Source organism: Pristiophorus japonicus, chromosome 9, assembly GCF_044704955.1.
Source record: "Pristiophorus japonicus isolate sPriJap1 chromosome 9, sPriJap1.hap1, whole genome shotgun sequence".
NCBI classification, from domain to species: domain Eukaryota; kingdom Metazoa; phylum Chordata; class Chondrichthyes; family Pristiophoridae; genus Pristiophorus; species Pristiophorus japonicus.
In genome coordinates this window covers 216,024,852-216,051,735 of record NC_091985.1, presented here as the reverse complement: position 1 = coordinate 216,051,735, position 26,884 = coordinate 216,024,852, and the positions used below count along the sequence as shown (strand labels likewise).

Here is a 26,884-nt window from a genome sequence, read left to right as displayed (position 1 = left end):
TTGGTGCTGTCAGGGTGAGACCTGTGTGTGGGTCCTGGTGCTGTCAGGGTGAGGCCTGTGTGTGGGTCCTGGTGCTGTCAGGGTGAGACTGCCCTCACAGACAGGAAGCCTGTTCATGGCGATAACATCAAACTGACGCCTGCTATTTCATTCTCAGGCAACACAACTTCCTGCTGCCGGCTCCAAACTGCATCTATTTATGAAGCCCAGAAAGATGAAAAAGAATGAAATAAAGAGATTTAAAAGTGAAGGAAACACAAGGTGATGAGAGACAGAAAATAAATCCAGGGGCCACAATCTGCTGGAAACATCTGAGAAGGCGGCCTGTATCTGGCCACACATTGCGGTGACATTTGCAAATGAGTTTGTTGTTTGTGTTTGGAGTCTCCATTCCCGGACAGGACTGGCGCTGTGTGTGGATCAATCACTCAGCTCCCTCTGCTCTCTGAAGCCGGGAGATGGGAGTTTGCTCCCTGTCAGTTTATATGAGGATATTTATTTTACGCAGCAAGTTGTGATCTGGATTGCGCTGCCAGAAAGGGTGGTGGAAGCAGATTCAATAATAACTTTCAAAAGAGAATTGTATATATACTTGACTGAAAAATAACTGACAGTGCTATGGGGAATGATCAGGGCAGTGGGGTAATTGGATCGTCCTTTCACAGAACCAGTACAGGCAGGATGGGCCCAATGGCCTCCTTCTGTGATGTATCATTCTGTCTCTCAACACCTTGTGTCACCTTCCCTTTTAAGTCTCTTTCCCTATTTCACTCTCTTTCATCTTTCTGGGCTTCATAAATAGAGGCAGAGACTACAACATTGGACAGAATACTCCAGCTGGGCCTAACCTGTGAATTATAAAGCTTTAGCAATAACGTCCTTGCTTCAGTATGAAAACAGTGGGCAAAATAAACAGGTATTTACTCCCAGTAGAGTTTCTGTCCCTTCTGGAGAAGGCAATGAACCGTCTATTTTAACACCAGAACCTCCCTTTGTTGCAGTGACACTAAAAACCCAGGGAGTAATTTCCACCTTCACTCCCGGGCAGTAATCCTGCCCCAGGATCAATGACCTGTAATCTGCTAAAGGGTCCGGGGCCTTACTTAGGGCCTGAACAGGGCTCACGGCAACTTTCAGCTTTCAGTCCGCTTCAGCCCCTTTATTCTTACACCAGACCTCGCTTCTGTTGTTATAACTTCCCCATGTTATTCTTCAACCAGATCCCATTTCCACTCCTGGTTAGTTTTACACCAACCACACATCTATTGTATAGGAACAGGAAGAGCCTGTTCAGCCCATCGAGCCTGTTCCGTCAATCAATAAGATCATAGCTGATCTGTTTCATAACTCCATCTATCCTCCTTGGCTTCATATCCCTTAATCCCTTGGCTAGCAAAAATCTATCACTCTCAGATTTAAAATGATTGATTGAGTATCTATGGCTTTCTGTGAGGGAGTTGCACGCTTCTACTATATCATCATAGGCAGTCCCTCGGAATCGAGGAAGACTTACTTCCACTCTTAAAATGAGTCCTTAGGTGGCTGAACAGTCCAATACGAGAACCACAGTCCCTGTCACAGGTGGGACAGATAGCCGGTGAGGGAAAGGGTGGGTGGGACTGGTTTGCCGCACGCTCTTTCCGCTGCCTGCGCTTGTTTTCTGAATGCTCTCGGTGATGAGACTCAAGGTGCTCAGCGCCCTCCTGGATGCACTTCCTCCACTTAGGGTGGTCTTGGGCCAGGGATTCCCAGGTGTCAGTGGGGATGTTGACTTTATCAGGGAGGCTTTGAGGGGGTCCTTGTAACGTTTCCTTTGCCCACCTTTGGCTCGTTTGCCGTGGAGGAGTTCAGAGGTAGAATGCTTGCTTTGGGAGTCTCGTGTCTGGCATGCGGACGATGTGGCCTGCCCAGCAGAGCTGATCAAGTGTGGTCAGTGCATCAATGCTGGGGATGTTGGCCTGGTCGAGGACGCTAATGTTGGTGCGTCTGTCCTCCCAGTGGATTTGTAGGATCTTGCGGAGACATCGTTGGTGGTATTTCTCCAGCGACTTGAAGCTTCTACCACCCTTGGTATGAATAAGTGTTCCCTAACTTCTCCCCTGAATGACCAGGCTCTGATTTTAAGGCTATGTCCCCTTGTTCTAGACTTTCCCACCAACAGAAAAGGTTTCTCTCTTTCTGCCCTATCAATTCCTTTCAAAATGCTAAAAATCTCCGTCAAACCACCTTCTATATTCCAGAGAATACAAGCCAACCACACATCTATAGTTATTGGACAAACAGAAAGACTTGCATTTGTACAACACCTATCATAACCTCCGCACCTTTACAACTATTTTTGTTGTAAACATTAATCAAGTGACCCCTGATTAAAGGGGGGTAGGCACTAAAACCGACAAAATAAACCAATTGAACTTTGGATGGAAACTTAAATCAAATTAAAATTTGGTTGCCGGGGGTGATGATGCACTCCAGTGCCCACCTCTCATGGAAGCTGTAAGCATACCCGTGGACACCGCATGCTCCATCTCCAGGGACACCCTGGCTCGGATCTAACCACGGAAGAGAGGCTGAACGACCACCCGCTGCCTGGACCGGTTGATGGCCACCTTGGCCATGCCCAGCAGCAGTCCTATGAGGAGGCCCTCCGACCTACCCACTCCCCTCCGCACAGGGTGCCCAAAGATCAGGAATGTGGGACTGAAGTGCAACCAGAATTTGAGGAGCAGCCCCTTCAAATATTGGAAGAGGGGCTGCAACCTCACACATTGTACATTAACATGGAATGTCCGCACATTTATAGCCAGTGAAGTGAAGTCACTGTTGTAATGTAGAAACTTAGCAGATATTTTTTTTCCACAGTAAGATCATACAAAGGGCAATGTGAGATGACAAGATAATCAGTTTTTAGTTAATTTGGGTGCAGGGGAAATGTGGACGCAGACGGGGCCTTGGTTCAATACCTCATCGGAAAGACGACACTAGTGCAGCACTCCCTCAGCACTCAGGGAGTGTCGGCCTAGGTTATGGGCTCGGGTCTCTGGATGGGAATTGAACCCACGATCCTCTGACCCAGGGGCGAGAGTGCTACCACTGAGCCAAGGCTGACACAATCTGTTCCCTGTTCCCATTACACTAGACCGTGCCTGTGTTATTACACTAACCCCACCCATTCATACTGCAGTGGGCCTTCACTCTGTTATTAGACATTGGGTAAAGCATTTGCAGTTATAACAATAGGCCCTGATTTGCACGCACTATTAGATGAAACCCAATCTTTGTTCTGTTGCACTAGATACTGCCTGTGTGACCATCACACTAGATCCAGCATTGTGTTCAGTATAATACTCGAGTCTGCCTGTTATTCATCATAGGCGGTCCCTCGAACGAGGGTGACTTGCTTCCACAAGAGTTCACAGATGTTTGAATGAAGGACCCGATATTCCAGTCCTGAACTCCAATTGAAGGGTGGGAGATGCCTGTGCGTGGATTTTTTTAATGTGTGGTGACCATTGCACATCAGCTACCACACAGGCTTAACAGAGCTAAGCCTTTACACTAGACACGGCTTCTGCTTTGATTGTAAAATAACCTGCCCCTGTTATTCCAGTTCTAGTACATGCCTCTATTATTATAACTATTGTTATGTTCAGAATAATTCCACAAGACAGTATACTGTAAGCTCAAACTGGTGTGACCTTAGTCTCTAATAAAACTCCAGAGTGCCAAAGCAGCATGGCAGACAACCTTTTATACATGAGGTGTGCAGGTAATCCTTGGGTCTCCGACAGGTGCACCCTCTGGTGGCAAGTCTTACACAATTATAAAGTTTACATACATAACAATTATAGATCTTGTTTCAGTTGTATTCAATAGAGTAGGTTTCTGGTATTGCTAAAGCAGACCCGGCTTTTGTTAGTGTTTCATCTCTTTCTTTTATTATTGCACAAAATATTGTTTCTTTTATTATTACACCAAGACTGGTTTCTTCTTATTTTATGCCGAGCCCAGTCTCAGTTATTACTGCACTAGACCATTCCCAAAAATGTTGGAAGTAGTTGGGGAGGAAACAGTGAAGTTAGCAGTCAAGAAAAGAAAACTGGAGACAGAAATAGAGAAAATACTCTGGAGAGTAGCAAGTGTTTCATTCCTTTCTAAACAAAGGACATAATAAGTCAGAGAATTACAGATTTATTAACCTCACATCAGGTATAGGTACATTTTCATTTCTACCATCACTTGCACCAATCATCCCACACTGGAGGTAAATAAGAACATATGAACATAAGAAATAGGAGCAGGAGTAGGCCATACAGCCCCTCGAGCCTGCTCCGCCATTTAATACGATCATGGCTGATCCGATCATGGACTCCGGTTCACTTCCCTGCCCGCTCTCCATAACCCCTTATTCCCTTATCATTTAAGAAACTCTCTAATTCTGTTTTAAGTTTCTTCAATGTCCCAGCTTCCACAGCTCTCTGAGGCAGCGAATTCTACAGATCCACAACCCTCCGAGAGAAGAAATTTCTCCTCATCTCAGTTTTAAATGGGGGGACCCTTATTCTAAGATCATGCCCCCTAGTTCTAGTCTCCCCTGTCAGTGGAAACATCCTCTCTGCATCCACCTTGTCAAGCCCCCTCATAATCTTATATGTTTCGATAAGATCAGCTCTCATTCTTCTGAATTCCAATGAGCAGAGGCCCAACTTACTCAACCATCCCTCATAAGTCAACCCCCTCATCTCCGAAATCAACCTTGTGAAGCTTCTCCTTCTGCCTCCAAATCAAATATATCCTTTCGTAAATATGGAAACCAAAACTGCACGCAGTATTCCAGGTGTGGCCTCACCAATACCCTGTACAACTGCAGCAAGACTTCCCTGCTTTTATACTCCATCCCCTTTGCAATAAAGGCCAAGATTCCACTGGCCTTCCTGATCACTTGCTCTACCTGGATAATAACCTTTTGTGTTTAATGCACAAGTATCCCCAGGTCCCGCTGTACTGCGGCACTTTGCAATCTTTCTCCATTTAAATAATAATTTGCTCTTTGATTTTTTTCTGCCAAAGTGCATGACCTCACACTTTCCAACATTATACTCCATCTGCCAAATTTTTGCCCACTCACTTAGCCTGTCTATGTCCTTTTGCAGATTTTTTGTGTCCTCCTCACACATTGCTTTTTCTCCCATCTTTGTATCATCAGCAAACTTGGCTACGTTACACTTGGTCCTTTCTTCCAAGTCGTCAATATAGATTGTAAATAGTTGGGGTCCCAGCACTGATCCCTATGGCACCCCACTGGTTACTGCTTGCCAACCCGAGAATGAACCATTTATCCCTACTCTCTATTTTCTGTTCATTAGCCAATCCTCTATCCATGCTAATATATTACTCCCAACCCTCTGAACTTTTATCTTGTGGCACCTTGTTAAATGCCTTCTGGAAGTCCAAATATACCACATCCATTGGTTCCCCTAACAGACTCGAGGGACTGAATGGCTTCCTCCTGTTCCTTATGTAACAGGCTCGAGGGACTGAATGGCCTCCCCCTGTTCCTTATGTTACAGGCTCGAGGGACTGAATGGCCTCCCCCTGTTCCTTATGTAACAGACTCGAGGGACTGAATGGCCTCCTACTGTTCTAATGTAACAGGCTTGAGAGACTGAATGGCTTCCTCCTGTTCATTATGTAACAAGCTCGAGGGACTGAATGGCCTCCCCCTGTTCCACTGTAACAGGCTCGAGGACTGAATGGTCTCCCCCTGTTCCTTATGTAACAGACTCAAGGGACTGAATGGCCTCCCCCTGTTCCTTATGTAACAGACTCGAGGGACTGAATGGCCTCCTACTGTTCTAATGCAACAGGCTCGAGAGACTGAATGGCCTCCCCCTGTTCCTTATGTAACAGACTCAAGGGACTGAATGGCCTCCCCTTGTTCCTTATGTAACAGACTCGAGGGACTGAATGGCCTCCTACTGTTCTAATGCAACAGGCTCGAGAGACTGAATGGCCTCCCCCTGTTCCACTGTAACAGGCTCGAGGGACTAAACAGCCTCCCCCTGTTCCTTATGTAACAGGGTCGAGGGACTGAATGGCCTCCACCTGTTCCTTATGTAACAGGCTCGAAGGTCTGAATGGCCTCCTCCTGTTCCTTATGTAATAGGCTCGAGGGACTGATTGGCCTCCTCCTGTTCCTCATGTAACAGGCTCGAGGGACTGAATGGCCTCCTACTGTTCCAATATAACAGGCTCGAGGGACTGAATAACCTCCTGTTCCTTATGTAACAGACTCGAAGGAATGATTTGCTTCCAGGTTCCATGTGCTGAAAGTCCTCCTCAAGTTCCCAGATCCAGGGACTGTTCTTCCCTGTTGTTTTGGAAATAGCATCGGGCAGTAAACAGAAGCTCAATGCTTCTTGCCCGCCAGCTCTCTGATCGGGCTCCTCGCACTGATTATGTTTTCTCATCTCGCTCAAACGTCCCCAAATGTTGCTTTCTTTTCCATCACCTCTAGAGTTATTAGCCAAGTTTGCATCGAGCAAATCGTGATCTCACCAGTAACAGCACTTTCCCGACAGTTATCCACGAGGCTGCTTCTGACATTTTCTTCTGTGTAAATGTTAACCACCGTAAGTAACTGAAAAGCTTCATTTCTACAGCAACAACAAACACTTGCATTTATGACAGATACAGAATGAATCCCTCACTCACTCATCATCATCATAGGCAGTCCCTCGGAATTGAGGAAGACTTGCTTCCATTCCTGAAGTGAGTTCTTTGGTGGCTGAACAGTCGAAACGAGAGCCACAGACTGTCACGGGTGGGACAGACAGTCGTTGAGGGAAGGGGTGGGTGGGACTGGTTTGCCGCACGCTCCTTCTGCTGCCTGCGCTTGACCTCTTCACGCTCTCGGCGTTGAGACTTGAAGTGCTCTACGCCCTCCCGATGAACTTTTTCCACTTAGGGTGATCTTTGGCCAGGGACTCCCAGGTGTCAGTGATGATGTCACACGTTATCAGGGAGGCTTTGAGGGTGTCCTTGTATTGTTTCTGCTGCCCACCTTTGGCTCATTTGCCGTGAAGGAGCTCCGTATGGAGCACTTGTTTTGGGAGTCCCGTGTCTGGCATGTGAACTATGTGGCCTGCCCAGCGAAGCTGATCGAGTGTGGTCAGTGCTTCAATGCTGGGGATGTTAGCCTGGACGAGGACACTGATGTTGGTGCATCTAGCCTCCCAGGGGATTTGCAGGATCTTGTGGCAACATCATTGATGATATATCTCCAGCGACTTGATGTGTCTTCTGTACATCGTCCATGACTCTGAGCCATACAGGAGGGCAGGTATTACTACAGCCCAGTAGACCATGAGCTTGGTGGTAGGTTTGAGGGCTTGGTCTTCGAACACTCTTTTCCTCAGGTGGCCGAAGGCTGCACTGGCGCACTGGAGACGGTGTTGAATCTCCACATCAATGTCTGCTTTTGTTAATGAGAGGCTCCTGAGGTATGGGAAATGGTCTACGTTATCAAGATCCACTTAGATCCACTCACTCACTGTACCCCTGACTGACAGATACAGAATAAAACCCACACTCACATACCAGAAACTGACAGGTACAGAATAAATCCCGCACTCACTTACCCCAGAATGAGAGATACAGAATAAAACCCACACACTCATACCAGAAACTAACAGGTACAGAGGAAACACACACTCACTTACCCCAGAATGAGAGATACAGAATGAATCCCACATTCACATTGCACAAACTGACATATAAAGGTAAAAATCCACACTTGGATACCAGAAACTGACACCCCACACATCTGCCATAAACTGACAGGTACAGAAAAAAAACACAATCACATCCCAGAAACTGACAGGTTCATATTAATTCTGACACTCACACAGCAGTAACTGACAAGTACAGAATAAAACCCATATTCACATAGCAGAAACTGACAGGTACAGAATGCAATCCACACTTAGATACCAGAAAGTGACCGATTCAGATTAAAAATACAGTCACATATCAGAAACTGACAGGTGCCGATTAAACCCCATACTCCCATACCGGAATCTGACAGGTACAGAATAAAATCCATACTCCGATCCGAAAAACTGACAGATACTGGTCAATATCCAACACTCATACCAGAAGTTGATAATCTAGTTTAAAGTACACACTGATGTACCAGAAACTGACAGGTACAGAATAAAACCCACACTCACATATCAAAACTTGACAGGTACAAAATAAATCCCAACTCACATAGCAAAGACTGACAGGTACAGAATAAATCTCACATTCACTTCACAAAAACTGACAGGTAGAGTATGAAACCTGCACCCACGTATCTGAACAATAATATGCAAGTAAAACCCATACACTCCTGTCGGAAATACACATGCCAGAGACTGACGGAATGAGTAAAACAGTTTAGGCACTCGTACTCCAGTGTCAGGCTCACACAATCGTTTTTTCAGTTATTCGGATGATAACTAACATGTTCTCAATGTGGTCCATTTAATTAGTGATAAAAGCAACTTGTGAAACAATCCCATTTTTGCTAATTTAATTTGTGACAAAAAGATGGTCTGAGCATGCGCTAAATACACGCTGCTCCTCCCCTCCCCACACAGTGTTTAAACCGACGGGAAGGGCCCATGCGAGCTCCCCTCCCCCAGCTCTGTCAGTGGCTGTCGTTTCCTCTGTGCTGGGCTGATGATCGTTTAACTCATCAGGGAGTGCAGATATCCTGGGCCCGAGTAAGGGAGCAAACAGCAGCCTCCTTACAGCAGCTCATCGCATTAGCACTGTGTCCACAGATGGGCTTTGTGTCGGGGTAAGTTCAGCGGCAGTCAGGGGCTGTCTGTAAGAGGTGGAATGGAGCAGGAACTAGTTCTGGAACATGGAGTGAGTGGGGGAAGGGGGAGCCCATTCTCGGGCTGTGTGTGTACGGTGTAAGGTAACAGAGAAAGTAAATCACCTCGCTCTTTCAAATCATTGCTGCTTTCTTTCCCCAAATCAGTAATGAATATTCCTGATTCAGTTCCAATTTCACAGTGTCTGTTCTTGGACATTGAACAGTGGAAACACAGCCTGAGAGTGAGGATGTGAGGAGTTTCACAAAGTGCATCTATTGCAGGCACCAGAAGAGGAATGTGATAGGAGATATTTCAAAAATGGGTTATTTTGTTTTGGTGCGTTGAATTCTCCAGAATCATGTTGCTGGTGATCGAGAGATACATTGTCGCCCCCTCAGATACATCAGGATTCGGTCACTGTGACTTTCTGTTAATGACACAGGCCCTTAACTCGGTTCCAATAGACAGAGAATAATTGTTGTACAGCCCAGGTACCTGTGGTTATATTCCAGGGAGCAATTCAGAATTTTACATGTAATCCCATGGGAGTGGGAGATATAAACCTGGACTGTGCCAATCGGGTGTTCCCATTCATGGACCAGTGCTGGGTTTGGGTTGTGTCTGGATGCTGATAACTTACTATAGAACCATCCTACACACCTGATGTGGTGAACCTGAGTGTCGCTGTACTGCAGTGAGGTCAGACAATGTCACTGTTTGTATCACGGATTCCTCTCTCCAGATACTTTATTATACACAAATACATTAATTATAACTTTATTTTTATATTCTCTCCATCACCTGTCCATATCATAACTAATAGTGTTCTCCTATTATTATTCTCAGAGCAAAATACTTCACCAAGCCAGAATAAATGTGATCTTTCCTCAACCCGGAACACAAGGAACAGTGCAGGCAGCTCCTTCTCACACACAGTAAGTACATTATCACTCACAGAGCGCAGAGATACAGAACTGATCTCAATCATATTGTCACAAGCAGCAGAAGCTGTCAGTCCCACATTAATCCAAATTTCCAGAGTTACATTATGAATCCCACAGTCACTTGGAGCAGTACAATAATGTGTTGTTTCAAAGTCCAATCATATTGCACTGAAAGGCAGATCCAATTTCACTCCCTTACTCACACACATGAACAGATAGACACTGACACAGTGTCAATCCATATTGATGTCTGTACACTGACTCTCAAACCCAACAGCTCACATACAAGAGCAGAGAAACGGAGGTAATGAACTGAACCAAACCTCCTTCTGAGACAGTCATCGATAATCGCAAACTATCATCTGCCTACAGCAGGTGGAGAAGGAACCAAATCCAACAGTCACACAGAGCAAGAATAGCTCAGTACAAGAGATTGTCAATTACATAATCAATCCCACACTCTCACAACACCAGTCTAACAGATACATAATCAATCCCACACTCTCACACAGTATCAGTCTAAGAGATACATAATCAATCCCACATTCACATCACCAGTCTAACAGATACATAATCAATCCCACACATCACCAGTCTAACAGATACATAATCAATCCCACACTCACACACATCACCAGTCTAACAGATACATAATCAATCCCACACTCACACACATCACCAGTCTAACAGATACATAATCAATCTCACACTCTCAAACAGTACCAGTCTAACAAATACATAATCAATCCCACACTCTCACACATCACCAGTCTAACAGATACATAATCAATCTCACACTCACACACAGTACCAGAGACTAAGAGAAACATAATGATTCATACACTCAGACACATTGAATGACAGATTGAGAGAGAATCACAATCACCTCCAGTACCTGAGATTGACTGACTGACTGATAGTGAAATCCACATTCCCATACCAGGCCCTTACAGCTACAGACAAATACTCACACTCACATTCCAAAGCCCGATAGATAGAGTAATACCCACACTCACATATCAGAAAATGACAGGGACTGTGTAAATCTGACACTCACATACCAGAGAATGAAAGATACAGAATGAAACCCACACTCCTTACCAGTAATTGACAGCTACAGAATGAAAACCTCTCTTCCATACTATAAACTTACAGGTATAAAGGAAAAGCCACACTCGCTAACCAGAGACTGACAGATACAGAATAAATACTACTCACTGGTGGGGGTAGTCTACAGACCCCCTAACACTAGCTACACTGTTGGATGGAGTATAAATCAAGAAATAATGGAGGCTTGTAAAAAAGGAACGGGAATAATCATGGGCAATTTTAATCTTCATATTGATTGAACAAATCAAATAGGCCAAGGTAGCCTTGAGGAAGAATCCATCGTGTGTATCCAGGATAGTTTCCTTGAACAGTACGTTGCGGAACCAACCAGGGAGCAGGCTTAGATCTGGTACTGTGTAATGAGAACATAAAAACATAAGAAGTAGGAGCAGGAGTAGGCCATTTAGTCAGCACATGTCTGATCTGATCATAGACTCACCTCCACTTCCCTCCCCGCTCCTCATAACCCTTTATTCCCTTATCGCTCAAATATCTGTCTATCTCCGCCTTAAATATATTTAATGACCCAGCCACCACAGGTTTCTGGGGCAGAGAATTCCACAGATTTACAACCACCTGAGAGAATAAATTCCTCCTCATCTCAGTTTTAAATGGGCGACCCCTTATTCTGAGACTATGTCCCAAAGTTCTAGTTTCCCCCTATGAGTGGAAATATCTTCATTGCATCTACCTTGTTGAGCCCCCTCATTATCTTTTATATTTCAATATGACCGCCTCTCATTCTTCTGAACTCCAATGAGTATATGCCGAACCTACTCAACCTATCTTCATAAGTCAACCTCCTCATCTCTGGAATCAACCAAGTGAACCTTCTCCGAACAGCCTCCAATTCAAGTATATTCTTCCTTAAATAAGGAGACCAAAACTGTATGCAGTACTCCAGGTGTGGTCTCAACAATACCCAGTACAGTTGTAGCAGGACTTCTCTGCTTTTATACTCCATCCCCCTTTGCAATAAACACCAACGTTCCATTTGCCTTCCTGATTACTTGCTGTACCTGCATACTAAGTTTTTGTGTTTCATGCACAAGGACACGCAGGTCCCTCTGTACTGCAGCACTTTGCAATTTTTCTCCATTTAAATAATCTGCTTTTTTATTTTTTTGCCAAAGTGGACAACCTCACACTCTCCCACATTATATTTTGGACGGACTCCACTTGGAACTTGCTGAGGCTAGGGTCCTGGTGAATCGAATAACTAGGGTTGCCGAGGGAGCTTTAACTAATCAGTTGCGGGGGTGGAGGGGGGGAGGGTTCAGGTGAGCAGAAACCTAAAAGCTCAAAGAACAAGATGAAGGCAATAGAGCAGGGTAGCATTGGGGGAAACAAAAACCAAAGCGTGACAGGAAAGGACATAAGAATGTATCAGAAACTGGGGCCATAGCAGGAGAAAAACCATGCTGACTCTGCTTGATTGAATTATGCTTTTTCAAATGTCGTGCGACAGATGTTAGGCTAACTGGTCTTCTAACACTGTTGTGAAGCACCTTGGGATGTTGTACTACGTTAAAGGTACTATATAAATAACAGTTTATTTAATAATAATGGAAAGCTGCAGGGTTGTGCGCTGCCACCAAGATTCATCGAGATGTCGAGCGTATGTGTGGCCATCTTTGCAGAGGAGCAAAGTGTGGGCGGGGCTACAGGGTCCCAGTGAACCCAGCCAGAGTCAGCACCTTCAGGGGAGGGAGAGGGGAACCAGTGAGTGTAGCACTGAACCCAGCCAGAGTCAGCACCTTCAGGGGAGGGAGAGGGGAACCAATGAGCGTAGAACTGAACCCAGCCAGAGTCAGTACCTTCAGGGGAGGGAGAGGGGAACCAGTGAGTGTAGAACTGAACCCAGCCAGAGTCAGCACCTTCAGGGGAGGAGAGGGAGGGGAACCAGTGAGTGTAGAACTGAACCCAGCCAGAGTCAACACCTTCAGGGGAGGGAGAGGGGAACCAGTGAGTGTAGCACTGAACCCAGCCAGAGTCAGCACCTTCAGGGGAGGGAGAGGGGAACCAGTGAGTGTAGAACTGAACCCAGCCAGAGTCAGCACCTTCAGGAAAGTAGAAAGCGGTGAACCGGAGAGTGTAGAACCCTGACAAAGTAGATGGTGAAAACTGGGAGTGGAGGACAAGCTGTCTTCAGACGTGCGAGGTGTTTGAATTTCAGCACAGGGAGGACAGAGAGTGTATGAGACAGGAATTTACAGCTTTGGAGGAACAAGAGAGGCAAGAATGTTTCATAGAATCTAGAATTGTCTGTTCTGAATTTCTGTCCTGTAATTGCAGTAATGGTTTTTGTAAACTCCTTTTCCACGGTATTAGAATGGAAGGATTTGCAGACGGGAAACTCAAACCAATATTCGCATCAAGATCTGACCGAATCACTCGATTCCTCAGGACCTGAATATCATCGGCCTTTGAATGTGGAAGGAGAAATGTTTGTCTGTTCTGTCTGTGGGAACAGATTTCAAACATCAGTGTGATTGGAAAAGCACCGAGACACACACAGCCGAGTGAGAGTGTTCCAGTGCACTGACTGTGGAAAGAGCTTTAACCAGTTACACAGCCTGAAAAAACATCGCACCATTCACAGCGGGGAGAAACTGTATACGTGATCTGTTTGTGGACGAGGCTTCAACTGATCATCCAACCTGGAGAGACACAAGGACACCCGCACCACGGAGAAACCGTGGGAATGTGGGGACTGTGGGAAGAGATTCATTTGCCTGTCTGATCTGGAAGTTCATCGGCGCAGTCACACCGGGGAGAGGCCATTCACCTGCTCAGTGTGTGGGAAGGGATTCACTACCTCATCCGATCTGCTGGTACACCAGCGAGTTCATACCGGGGAGAGACCGTTCACCTGCTCTGAGTGTGGGAAGGGATTCACTACCTCATCCGATCTGCTGGTTCACCAGCGAGTTCACACTGGGGAGAGACCATTCACCTGCCCTGAGTGTGGGAAGGGATTCATTCGGTCATCCTTCTTGCTGGTACACCAGCGAGTTCACACCGGGGAGAGGCCGTTCACCTGCTCCATTTGTGGGAAGAGATTCACTCAGTTATCCCACCTGCTGAGACACCAGCGAGTTCACACTGGGGAGAGACCGTTCATCTGCTCTGAGTGTGGGAAGGGCTTCACTCAGTTATCCAATCTGTTGACACACCAGCGAGTACACACTGGGAAGAGATCATTCATCTGCTCTGAGTGTGGGAAGGGCTTCACTCAGTCATCCTACCTGCTGATACACCAGCGAGTTCACACTGGGGAGAGGCCATTCACCTGCTCTGAGTGTGGGAAGGGATTCACTGTGTCATCCCGCCTGCTGAGACACCAGCAAGTTCACACTGGAGAGAGGCTATTCACCTGCTCCGTGTGTGGGAAGGGATTCACTCAATCATCCAACCTGCTGAGACACCAGCGAGTTCACAAGTGACTGCAGTGTTTGGATTCTGCTGTTATCCTAGACTGAATCGTGTCCATTCCGACAGTTGGGGTTTCTTTCTGCTGATACTGATTACCCCTATAACTGGGCTGGAGTTTAATATTCTGGATATTTGACCAATTAATCAATGGGAAATGGGTCAGATAAAAATAATGCTGATTGTGTTTGCATCCTGTTTAACTGTTTAAACAGCTTTCTTCAAATACTGAAAGCTGCAACAATGGAGCTAAACTTTGTTGAACAATTGATGATAAAGTGAATTGAATCTGCTGGTTGGTTTTGAATTTCTCTGGGATGGAGCTGGACATGATGTGCCTTGAAATACCACCGGTGTCCAGTAGATGACACTGTCCCTCCAATTAACCTCGACTGAGAGGAGCGTGACTGCCCCCGAGAGCAGGAGGAATGAGGGCAGCTCAGCGTCAGACACTGAACATACTGCACCCCCACAGTAACATCACACACTGCCCCCTCCCTGGGGCAGCTCAGAGTCAGACACTGATCTCACTCTCCCCACAGGGACATCACACACTGCCCCCTCCCTGGGGCAGCTCAGGATCGGACACTGAACATACTGCATCCCACAGGGACATCACACATTGCCCCCTCCCTGGGGCAGCTCAGGATCAGACACTGAACATACTGCATCCCACAGGGACATCACACACTGTCCTCTCCCTGGGGCAGCTCAGGATCAGATATTGAACATACTGCATCCCACAGGGACATCACACACTGCCCTCTCCCTGGGGCAGCTCAGGATCAGACACTGAACATACTGAACCCCACAGGGACATCACACACTGCCCTCTCCCTGGGGCAGATCAGAGTCAGAACTTGGAGGGGAGGATCCAGTTTTTGTGGACGATGTAGGAACCCACAACATAGGTAGGACTAGAAATGAGGTTCTGCTCAAAGAATTGGAGGAATTGGGGTCTAAATGAAAACACTGAACCTCAAAGGTAATAATCTCTGAATTGTTACCTAAGCCACATGCCAAATGGTGTAGGGATAAGCAGATTAGAAAGTAAATGCGTGGCTCAAAGAGTGGTGTGGGAGGCATGGGTTTGCTTTATGGGCACTGGCACCAGCACTGGGCAAAGAGGGAGCTGTTCCACTAGGATGGGCTTGACATGAACTGGGCAGGAACCAGTGTCCTGGCGAATCGAATAACTAGGGCAGTAAACAGGGCTTTAAACTAATGAAGGTGGGGCAGGGAGATCCAGGAAAGTACAGCACGGTTTAGATCGAGAAAAAGCAACAAAAGACATGCCAAGACTCAAGAGCAGAGCAGAGTTTTGGGTAAAAACAAACAGAGTGGGTCAGGAATGGACAGAGAGACATTACTGACTGAGGAGACATCAGAGAAAAATAGAAAAAAGCCAAAACTAAAGGCACTATATCTGAATGTACAAAGCATTCACAACAGAATAGATGAATTAATAGCGCTGATAAAAATTAATAGGTTTAATCTAATGCCATTATGGAGACGTGGTTGCAAAGTGACCACAGTTGGAAACTAAATATTCCAGGATATGGAACTTTTAGAAGAAATGGAAAAGGAGGAGGGGTAGCCCTGATAATACAGGATGGGCTAAAGACAGTAGAGGAAAATGATCTTAGCTCATAAAATCAAGAAGTAGAATCAGTTTGGGTGAAGCTAAGAAACAGCAAGGGGCAGAAAACATTGGTGGGAGTTGTTTATAGGCCCCCAAACCACAGTGGTAATGTAGGGCACAGTATAAATCAGGAAATTAGAGGTGCATGTAACAAAGGTAATACAATAATCATGGGGGACTTTAATCTGCATATAGACTGGGCAAACCTGTTATATATGTAGACTATAGATATACTCTCTGTGTAGTCACTGTATAGTTGCATAAGTTGGAGACTTTACCTGATGTACTGTCAATAAGGTTTACACTGTGTACGTACTATGCTGGCACCACTAGAGGGTGCAACTGGTGGAGACCGGGGTTTCCTGCCCTGGTGGCAGGGGCTGTATAAAAGCAGAGCCACCATGCAACTGCCTCACTCTGCAGTTTGGAATAAAGGACCAACGTCACTACAGTTTGAGTACAACACATTGCCTCGTGGAGTCATTCATAAGTGCATTACAAACATAATAACTGATGACGAGTATACAGACTTTCATGCAATTATGGCTATCTTTGGCACACTGAGAGACTTCACAGAGGGTGATGATTGAGATGCCTTCACGGAAAGGCTCGAGCATTATTTCGTGGCAAACGACCTGGCAGGGGAGATGTACTCATTGGCGGGGAAGCGCAAGGCTATACTGCTGACCAGTTGTGGGCCCGAGGTCTCCCGCCTCGTCAGGGACTTGCTGGCACCCACGAAGGTCAAGGATAAGACATACGATGAGCTGAGTGAACTAATTCGTGACCAACTAAAACCAAAAGAGAGCATCCTCACGGCCATACACAGATTCTACTCTCACCACAGACCTGAGGGCCAGGAGATTGCAAAATATGCTGCAGACCTCAGGAGACTTGCGGCACCATGTGATTTTAGCATGCATCTCAACGAAGCATTGCGAGACATCTTCGTTATGGGAATTGGCCACGAGGGCCTCCTTCAAAAGCTATTATCGGCCGACACCACAGTAGACCTGCAGAGGGCCATCAGCATCAGTCAGGCGTTCATGACCTCGACCTGCAGCACCAAGCAAATTATTCATCCTGTGGACTCAAACCCGACAAGTACTGTACACAGAATTGCGCCTTTCACAGGCAAGACTGTAGAATGTGGCTCTGCCCAGGGCAGAGAGCACAGACCTCAGGGTTGCAGAACTCAGAGTCCGCCAAGGGGTGCTAATCGAGTAGCACCATGCTGGCATTGCGGAGGAAACCATAGGGCTAACCAGTGTCGGTTTGCTGAGTACGTATGCAAAGCCTGTATCACGAAGGGCCACCTCCAGTGTATGTGTAAAAGAAATACGACTTACCCAGTGGGCATATGATAATTTGGCCAGAGTGGCAGCTCAACCCCAAGAAGAAGTGTATGAAGTGTATACCTGCACCACCAATTGTCCTCCAGTGAAAATAGAAGTCGAGATGAATGGTGTTCCAGTCTTCGGAGCAAGCCAGTCAGTGATGAGCCAGGATGCCTTTGAGAGTTATGGAACAAAAAACGACCCGAGCTGGTTTCATTACAGGAAAAGTTGCGCACCTACACCAAGGAGCTGATCCCAGTCCTTGGTAGTGCGGTTGTAAAGGTAATCCATAATGGCGTGGTGCACAAGTTACCTCTGTGGATTGTTGCAGGTGATGGTCCAATACTACTCAAAAGAAGGTGGATGGGGAAGATACAGTGGAAATGGGAAGATCTCTTCACTCCGGCAATCGATGTCCCCCGTGCTCAGAGGCAGAGCAAAACCTCACTGTCGCTCGGGTCAGGCACCAGAGAACAGACCAGCACAGCGCCTGAGGCACAGACCATCCATCAAGACTGCGTGACAATGATCCGACCAGAATTATCTAAAAGCACTTTCCCGGCTCCAGTGGCAGGACTCCTGGGGAGGAAGATCGAATTTACAGGCACTCTTCCAGCTTTTGTGGCAGAATCGCGGGAGAGAAGGATCAAGGCAGTCGACCTTGAGGACAGAGGCAAGATAGCGTCCCTGCTGCAGTGAGGTGCAGCATGGCTGAAAAAAAAGAAGGCCATGGCCATACCACGAGGACTTGATTGGGGTAAAGACAGCAGGGTTCTCTTAAAAGAGACCTGCAACCAACTGAACTTAAAGAGACATTGCATGCATGGTAATCAATGTAACGAACTGATTAAGATTTTGAACAAAATGTTGCAAAATATCGGGAATAGAGTGTCCCCAAAAGTAGCAAACGAGCGAATTCGGGAGGGTAAAGGTGCTGTTCCTGATACCCTGCCCCAGGTCTATCCCATGCTGTAGGCACCCCGAATGGCACTATTCTCCACGGACCTGGAAACGGAAATGGCGCCAATACACGCAGTCAGCCGCCATTGCCCACCACTCGGGTGGAGACGGCGCAGCCCCCAGACCCAGTCGCTACCTCGGCCATGTCCGGGAGCGAAAGGTCAGAACCAACGAGTTCCCCGAATGGGAACTGGAACAGCCAGGTTCAAAACACCATTAGAGAGCAGGCAGAAGATTCTGCAGCCCTCAAAGGAGGACAGGAAGGCCACACACATCTGTGGCTCTGCCCACCATTAGGCAATGGCAAAGGCCCAGAGTCCTGGCAAAGTGAGCGAACCAAGCCCACCCCAGTAGCAGGGGGTGCAGCGCCGCCATCAGACGACCAGGACCCCGTCCAGTTTCTCTGGAACCAGCGTCCTTGCATACCTGTACTGCTACCTGAGTACTGACCATGACTGAACCATGAATGCAATCTACCCAATCCTGGCGCATGACCGTAAAACGTAACAAATGTAAGTCCCTGAACCAATTAAAAAACTTGTCTGTAAAAACCTTTCTTTGTACTTTCACTGTGTCTAATCCTATATGTTAATGTAATGGGCCAGCTGCATGATCTCGCTGTGGGGGGCAGGGGGGGGTGCGGCGGGGCGGGGGGGGGAATGGATGTTTGGACACACACATGGATCACACACACAACCCACTGGAATCACCACTGCATCATCGGACCATCCAAACTGGTAACCACTACCCAAAGTTGTGGCAAAAGGACTTGGGGGGTAACAGGGCGAGAGCCAAGCCAAAGCACAGCCAAGGTGCAAGGGCTACTGGCACTTAAGTCTGGGGAGAGCTAAGCCAGAGCACACAGTGCAAAGGTAATTGGCAGAAAGGACTTGAGGGAGAATGATGTTATATATGCAGACTATAGATTTACTCTCTGTGTAGTCACTGTATAGTTGCATAAGATGGAGACTTGTTTACCTGATGTACTGTCAATAAGGTTTACAATGTGTACATACTATGCTGGCACCACTAGAGGGTGCAACTGGTGGAGACTGGGGTTTCCTACTCTGGTGGCAGGGGCCGTATAAAAGCAGAGTGACCATGCGGCTGCCTCACTCTGAAGTTTGGAATAAAGGACCAAGATCACTACAGTTTGAGTACAACACGTTGCCTCGTGGAGTCATTCATAAGTGCATTACAAATTTGCAGTAATATTGTGGAGGACGAATTCATGAAAGGTATACAAGATGGTTTTCTAGATCAATATGTTGAGGAACCAACTAGAGAACTGGTTATTTTAGATCTAGTATTGAGCAAGAAGAAAGGGTTAATTAACCTTATAGTAAATGGGCCCTTAGGGAAGAGTGACCATAATATGACAGAATTTTACATTAAGTTTGAAAGTGATTTAGTTAAATCTGAAACTAGGGTCTTAAATCTGAGGGGAGAGTTGGTTAAGGTAAATTGGGAAACTACATTAAAAGGTATGACGGTAGAAAAACAATGGCTAGCATTTTAAAAATTAATACATAATTTACAACATACATTCATTTAGGGCACAAAAACCCCACAGGAATTGTGATCCAACCATGGCCAACAAGAGAAGTTAAAGACGGTATTAGGTCAAAGAAAGATTCTTATAATGTTGCCAAAAAGAGCAGTAAGCCTGGGGATTGGGAAGATTTTAGAATTCAGCAAAGGATGACCAAGAAATTGATAAAGAAAGGGTAAATAGAATATGAGAGTAAACTAGCAAGAGACAAAATAACAGACTGCAAAAGCTTCTATAGGTATATAAAAAGGAAAAGATTAGCAAAAGTAAATGTGGGTCCCCTACAGGCTGAGACAGGAGATATAATGGGGAACAATGAAATTGCAGGGAAATTAACGCATACTTTTTGTCTATCTTCACAGATAAAATGCAAAAAACTTGCCGGAACTACTGAAGAACCAAGGGTCTAGCGAGAATGAGGAACTAAAAAAATTAGTATTAGTAAAAAAATGGTACTGGAGAAATTAATGGGACTGAAAGCCAATAAATCTCCTGGACCTGATGGCCTACATCCTAGGGTATTGAAAAGGGTAACTGTAGAAATAGTGGATGCATTAATTGCCATCTTGCAAAATTCCATAGATTCTAGAATGGTTCCCGTGGATTGGAAGATAGCAAATGTAACTGGGCTATCTAAGAACAGAGGGAGAGAGAAAATGGGGAACTACAGATCAGTTAGCCTGACATCAGTCATAGGGAAAATGCTAGATTTCATTATTAAGGACATGGTAACAGGCACATAGAAAATAATAAGATTAGGCAGAGTCAATACGGCTTTAGGAAAGGGAAATCATGTTTGACAAATCTGTTAAGAGTTTTTTGAGGTTGTAACTAACAGAATAGATAAGGGGAAACCAGTGGATGTGTATTTGGAGTTTCAGAAGGCATTCGATCAGGTGCCACATGCGATAATTAAATTATGGCTCATGGGATTGGGGGTAATGTACTAGCATGGATTGCGGATTGGTTAACGGACAGAAAACAGAGAGTAGGAATAAATGGTTCATTTTCAGGTTGGCTGGCTGTATCTGGTGGGGTACCAATTGTGCTTGAGCCTCAGCAATTCACAATATATATCAATGATTTGGATGAGAGGACTAAATGTTATATATCCAAATTTGCTGATTATAGAAAGCTAGGTGGGACCGCAAGTTGTGAGGAGGATGCAAAGAGGCTTCAAGGGGATATACAGGCAGGCTAAGTGAGTGGGCAAGAACATGGTAAATGGAATATAATGTAGGTAACTGTGAAGATACTCACTTTGGTAGGAAAAATAGAAAAGCAGAGTATTTTTTAAATGCTGAGAGAAGTTGGTGTTCAGAGGGACCTGGGTGCCCTCATACAAAAATCACTGTAAGTTAACTTGCAGGTACAGCAATCAATTAAGAGAGCAAATGGTATGTTGGCCTTAATTACAAAATGATTTAAGTATAAGAGTAAACGCGTCAGTGTAATTATATAGGATCCTTGTGAGACCACATCTGGAATATTGTGTACAATTTTGATCTCCTTACCTGAGGAAGGATGTACTTGCCATAGAGTGAGTGCAATGAAGGTTCACCAGAATGGTTCTTGGGATGGGAGAATTGCCCCATGAGGAGAGATTGAGTAGTCTACAGTTTAGAAAAGTGAGAGTCAATCTCTTTGAAACATGCAAAATTCTTACAGGGCTTGATAGGGTAAATGCAGGGAGGATATTTCTCCAGGCTAGGGAGTCTAGAATAAGGGATCAGCAATTTAGGACTGAGATGAGGAGAAATTTCTTCACTCTGATGGTGGTGAATCTTTGGAATTCTCTGTCCCAGGGGGCAATGGAAGTTCAGTCTTTGTGTATATTCAAGACAGACATCGGTACATTTCGATGCTGATGTCGATGGCGGACTGGATCATTGGAGACGTCCAGCTGTGTCATAAGAACATATGAGCAGGATTAGGCCATTTGGCCCATCGAGCCTGCTCCGCCATTTAATAAGATCATGGCTGATCTGATCATGGACTCAGTTCACTTCCCTGCCCGCTAAGGGAATCAAAGGATATGGTAATAATGCAGGGAAGTGGAGTTGAGGTAGAAGATCAGCCATGATCTCATTGAATAGCGGAGCAGGCTCGCGGGGCCAAATGGCCTACTCCTGCTCCTAGTTCTATGTTCTTATGGTGACAGTAAGTAACAGGATAGGTCAAGCCGAACTGCAGGTGTACAGGTACAACCAAGGGGTCAATCTACCCAGTGACCAGAGGACACATGACTTATGAAGATGGGTTGAGTAGGTTGGGCCTATACACATTGGAGTTCAGAAGAATGAGAGGTGATCTTATCTAAACCTATAAGATAATGAGGGGTCTCAACAAGGTGGGTGCAGAAAGGATATTTTCACTGATAGGGGAAACTAAAACTAGGGGACATAGTCTCAGAATAAGGGGCCACCCATTTAAAACTGAGATGAGGAGGAGTTTCTTCTCTGTGAGGGTTGTAAATCTATGGAATTCTCTGCCACAGAGAGTTGTGGAGGCTGGGTCATTGAATATATTTAAGGCGGAGATAGGCAGATTTTTGAGCTATAAGGGTGTATAGGGAAGTGGAGCTGAGTCCATGATCAGATCAGCCATAATCTTATTGAACGGCAGAGCAGGCTCCTATTTCTTATGTTCTTATTACACAGCTGGACATCTCCAATGATCCAGTCCGCCATCGACGTCAGCATCGCGTTGGATCAATTGCTAAAAATGGTTCCTCGTTGGTTAACTGACAAAAATGGAAAACAAATGCTATAGCTCATTATGAAATAGTCTGTGTCCGGTTCTATGCTGAGATGCAGCTCCCCACCTCCCATTATATGAAGAGAGTTCGACGTGATCTAACCGAGCATTTTGAACCTCATTGATGCCAAGATAGAAACAGTCTATAATTTATCGAGAGCCGAAATGTGGAAGGAGAAAGATCTGGCTATTGCTATTTATCTGTGTGTCTTCCATCTCTTTTGTCACCTCTCCTCAACCACTCTGCCCCCTTCTCCCTCTCTATCTCTTTGAGGGGGGGGGGGGGGGTTGTTCCTTTTTCTGATCAGCCAGCTCTCTCTGTGACAGTCATCCACTTTCTATCCGTCTGTCCCTCTCTACCTTTCCTCCTTTCTCTCTATGGTCTCTCCCTGGCGTGTGGCCACTCCCTCTCAAACGCAGCCATACCAGGCCACAGTCCCTCAAAAAGGCAAAGTCAGGGCCGTGAGGGATCTTCTTATTCGTTAATGGAATAAGGACATCGCTAGCAAGGCCAACATTCATTGCCCATCCCTAATTGCCCATGAGAAGATGTTGGTGAGCTACCTCCTTGAACAGCTGCAGTCCGTTTAGTGAATATACTCCCACAATGCTGTTAGATAGGGAGATACAGGATTGTGAACCAGCGACATGAAGGAACGGTGATATATTTCCCAGTCAGGGCGGTGTGTAACTTGGAGGGGAACTTGGAGGTGATGGTGTTCCTATGCGCCTGCTGCCCTTGACCTTCTATTTGCTGGAAGCCTTGGCGAGTTTCTGCAACTTGTAGATGGTACACACTGCAGCCACGGTGCGCCGGTGGAATGTCACCAAATAGACAAAAACAGGGTTGTTAAAACATATAAACAGCAACCAACAGCAATCCCAGCCGCTCAGATCAGGTGTAACTGCCGTGTACTCTGGGTTGTAACGGTCCACATTAAAGACACAAATGAGATAATAACAAGGCATTGTTGTGTGTATTGTACCACATTGTAATGCCAGAGTCCAGGAGAGTTTGGAGGGAACATGATGAATGGTCTGAGAATAATTGTATTATGGGCAGGAGGTTAAGACTGACCAATGGCTATGCTCCTGGAAGTGCAAATACGACCCGCTCATACAGCTGTGTGGGGCAGAAATAGAATGACACTTTCCAATCTGCTGTCCATTCTATTACAACCACGGACCGCGACCTCTGCTGCAGACCCAGGATCACAGGATGGGGAAAATAGCAACCATCGCAAAGAAATGAAGGGACACCTGATCAGTGGACTCCTGGTAAACGAGGGGAGTGAGTAGGAGCTGGAACTCCAAATAGAGACATACCACTGATTAAAAAGGGTTAGATTCCAGAACTTACTTTTCATAGAGTTAAACATGTGAGGCTAAGGACACAGGAGTTAAACTGTGAGTAAATCCTTGATGGTTGTGACTGCTCCCGTGAGACCCGCAGTGGATCCCAGCAGAGGATCCGGCTGTAGATCCCCACAGACCATGTAGGGAGTGCAAGGTACTGAAGGATTCTATCAAGGCTCTTTAAAGAGAGGAAACATCCCCGATAAACCATTATACACAAAGGGATAGTCCCAGAGATTCAGAACACATGGAACAGCTCTTGTAGTCTGTCCACAAGTGAATGGGACCTTGAGGTCCGGTATCGATTGATAGAAATTCAGCGCCAGGATCAATTGCTCTGAGACCCTCTTCCCCGAGTTCACTGATCTCCGGTCACTCTGAGCAAAGCCGAGCCTCTCCCCGCCATGGCCGGTGATTCCGGCAGGAGATAGTTTGTAAAGTTAGCTTATACCTCACCTGGGAGTGCGTGATCCTTACATGTACCGGGATTTCTGTCCTGTATTCATACCATGCTGTACATTGTGTGTTTCATTTGATGATGTCAGAGGAGCTGCAGGCTGCTTTGGCCACTTGCTGTGTATCTGAGTTCGTTCTGCTTGATGAACGACTACACAGTGAGATTTACACTGTATCTAACTCCTGTCTATCTGCTCTGGAAGATTTTGATGTGACTGTGTTGAGCGAGCTTGACTCTGTATCTGAAACGTGCTGTTTCTGTCCTGGGAGTGTTTTATGGGGCAGTGTAGAGGCAGCTTTTCGCTGTATCTAGCCTATGCTGTACCTGCCCTGGGAGTGTTTTATGGGGCAGTGTCGAGGGAGCTTTACTCTGTATCTGAAACGTGCTGTTTCTCACCTGGGAGTGTTTGATGAGGCAGTGTAGAGGGAGCTTTACTCTGTATCTGAAACGTGCTGTTTTTCACCTGGGAGTGTTTTATGAGGCAGTGTAGAGGGAGCTTTTCGCTGTATCTAGTCCGTGCTGTGCATGCTCTGGGAGTGTTTGTTAGGAGTTTGTAGAGGGACCTTTACCTGACCTGGGAGGGTTTCACGGGATAGATTAGGGGGAGCTTTACTCAATATCTATCTCGACTTGACGTGTGAGTGTTTTATGGCCACTTTAAACATGCTTTACACTGTATCTAATACATACTGTATCTGACCTGGGAGTGTTTGCTGGGTAGTTTAAATATGCTTTACACTGTATGTAAGCCAAGCTGTACGTGACCTGGCTGTGTTTGAAGGGACAGTGCAGATCAGTGATGGGCAAAATACGGCCCGTGGACAATATCCGGCCCGCTGGATGGGACAGAAATTGAACGCGAGCCGGAGCTCGAGCTGTACATTCGTCTATCCATTTTCATTTCTCATGGATCAGAGAACCGAACTGCAGCCAAGGAAAAACAATAGTAATACTTCATTCAAATTAATAATTCGCAAAATCGATTCTCCCCAGCACGATTAAAAGGATCCGTTCCGTGAGCCTGGGCCCCAATGGCGGACGTGCCTACCCAGAATGCACTGCATACTAGAATATGCCCTATACATTTTAGAGTGCAGTCATGGCTGCTCATCTCCACAGATCTTTTACCGAAGAAAGTGACCGGCGCTGCATCTTTCCTCTCCCTGTATCCAGAGTATGACGGCAGGGGAGTTCTCATCTGTCACCAATTGGGCCGGCATTAGTAATCTTTGCAGAGGGACATAAGGATGAGTGAAGTGGGGAATTGAAGCTGATATAGGCTCTAAAGAGGCTACAGTTCTATTTCACAGCACTGATTTACAGAGACCAGAACATACCACAACATTTTCAAATTTTTATCTTTGATTCATTTCTAGGCGGTATCGAATTCATGTTGTGTATCTAAGATAGCATCTGACTATTATCTGAATTTATGTTTATGCAATGTTCTTGTTTATCAAATATTCCATCGAATTCTTTTCCGCACACGGTCTCTTTAAATTTGCTGCTCGGCCACTAGGCTGCCGCACATGCGCAGTGTCTCTTCCAGCGGCAGGAGCTGGGGAGCAGCCTGCGCGGGACCGCGCGATTGTTGCTGACCGTGCGGCCACGCGCCTTAGCGCCAACATTGGTGGGCGGCCCTCAACAGCTCAACAAAACTTGTTAAGTGGCTCTCCAGCCCATATAATTGCCCACCCCATATAATTGCCCACCCCAGAAGCGGGAGTCGAGAGAGGCAGCGGCCTATAAAAGGCTCAGCAGTCCGGGGAGCGTCGAGAGAGGCGGGAGTCGAGAGAGGCAGCGGCCTATAAAAGGCTCAGCAGTCCGGGGAGCGTCGAGAGAGGCGGGAGTCGAGAGAGGCAGCGGCCTATAAAAGGCTCAGCAGTCCGGGGAGCGTCGAGAGAGGCGGGAGTCGAGAGAGGCAGCGGCCTATAAAAGGCTCAGCAGTCCGGGGAGCGTCGAGAGAGGCGGGAGTCGAGAGAGGCAGCGGCCTATAAAAGGCTCAGCAGTCCGGGGAGCGTCGAGAGAGGCGGGAGTCGAGAGAGGCAGCGGCCTATAAAAGGCTCAGCAGTCCGGGGAGCGTCGAGAGAGGCGGGAGTCGAGAGAGGCAGCGGCCTATAAAAGGCTCAGCAGTCCGGGGAGCGTCGAGAGAGGCGGGAGTCGAGAGAGGCAGCGGCCTATAAAAGGCTCAGCAGTCCGGGGAGCGTCGAGAGAGGCGGGAGTCGAGAGAGGCAGCGGCCTATAAAAGGCTCAGCAGTCCGGGGAGCGTCGAGAGAGGCGGGAGTCGAGAGAGGCAGCGGCCTATAAAAGGCACAGCAGTCCGGGGAGCGTCGAGAGAGGCGGGAGTCGAGAGAGGCATACCGGTGCAGCTCCAGCTGAGAGAAGTCAAAAAAGAAGTAGAAAGAAATCAAAAGGTGACGTCACAGCCAACGTGGTAAGTGATTGGCTGCTGATTGGTGAGTAGTTTTTC

At 46.5% G+C, this 26,884-nt stretch overlaps 1 pseudogene; it reads left to right on the top strand.

Moving 5' to 3' along the window:
• LOC139274126 (zinc finger protein 585A-like) overlaps window positions 1–14,382 on the top strand; it is a 104,828-nt pseudogene extending 90,446 nt beyond the window's left edge.
• Window positions 14,383–26,884: the final 12,502 nt, after the last annotated feature.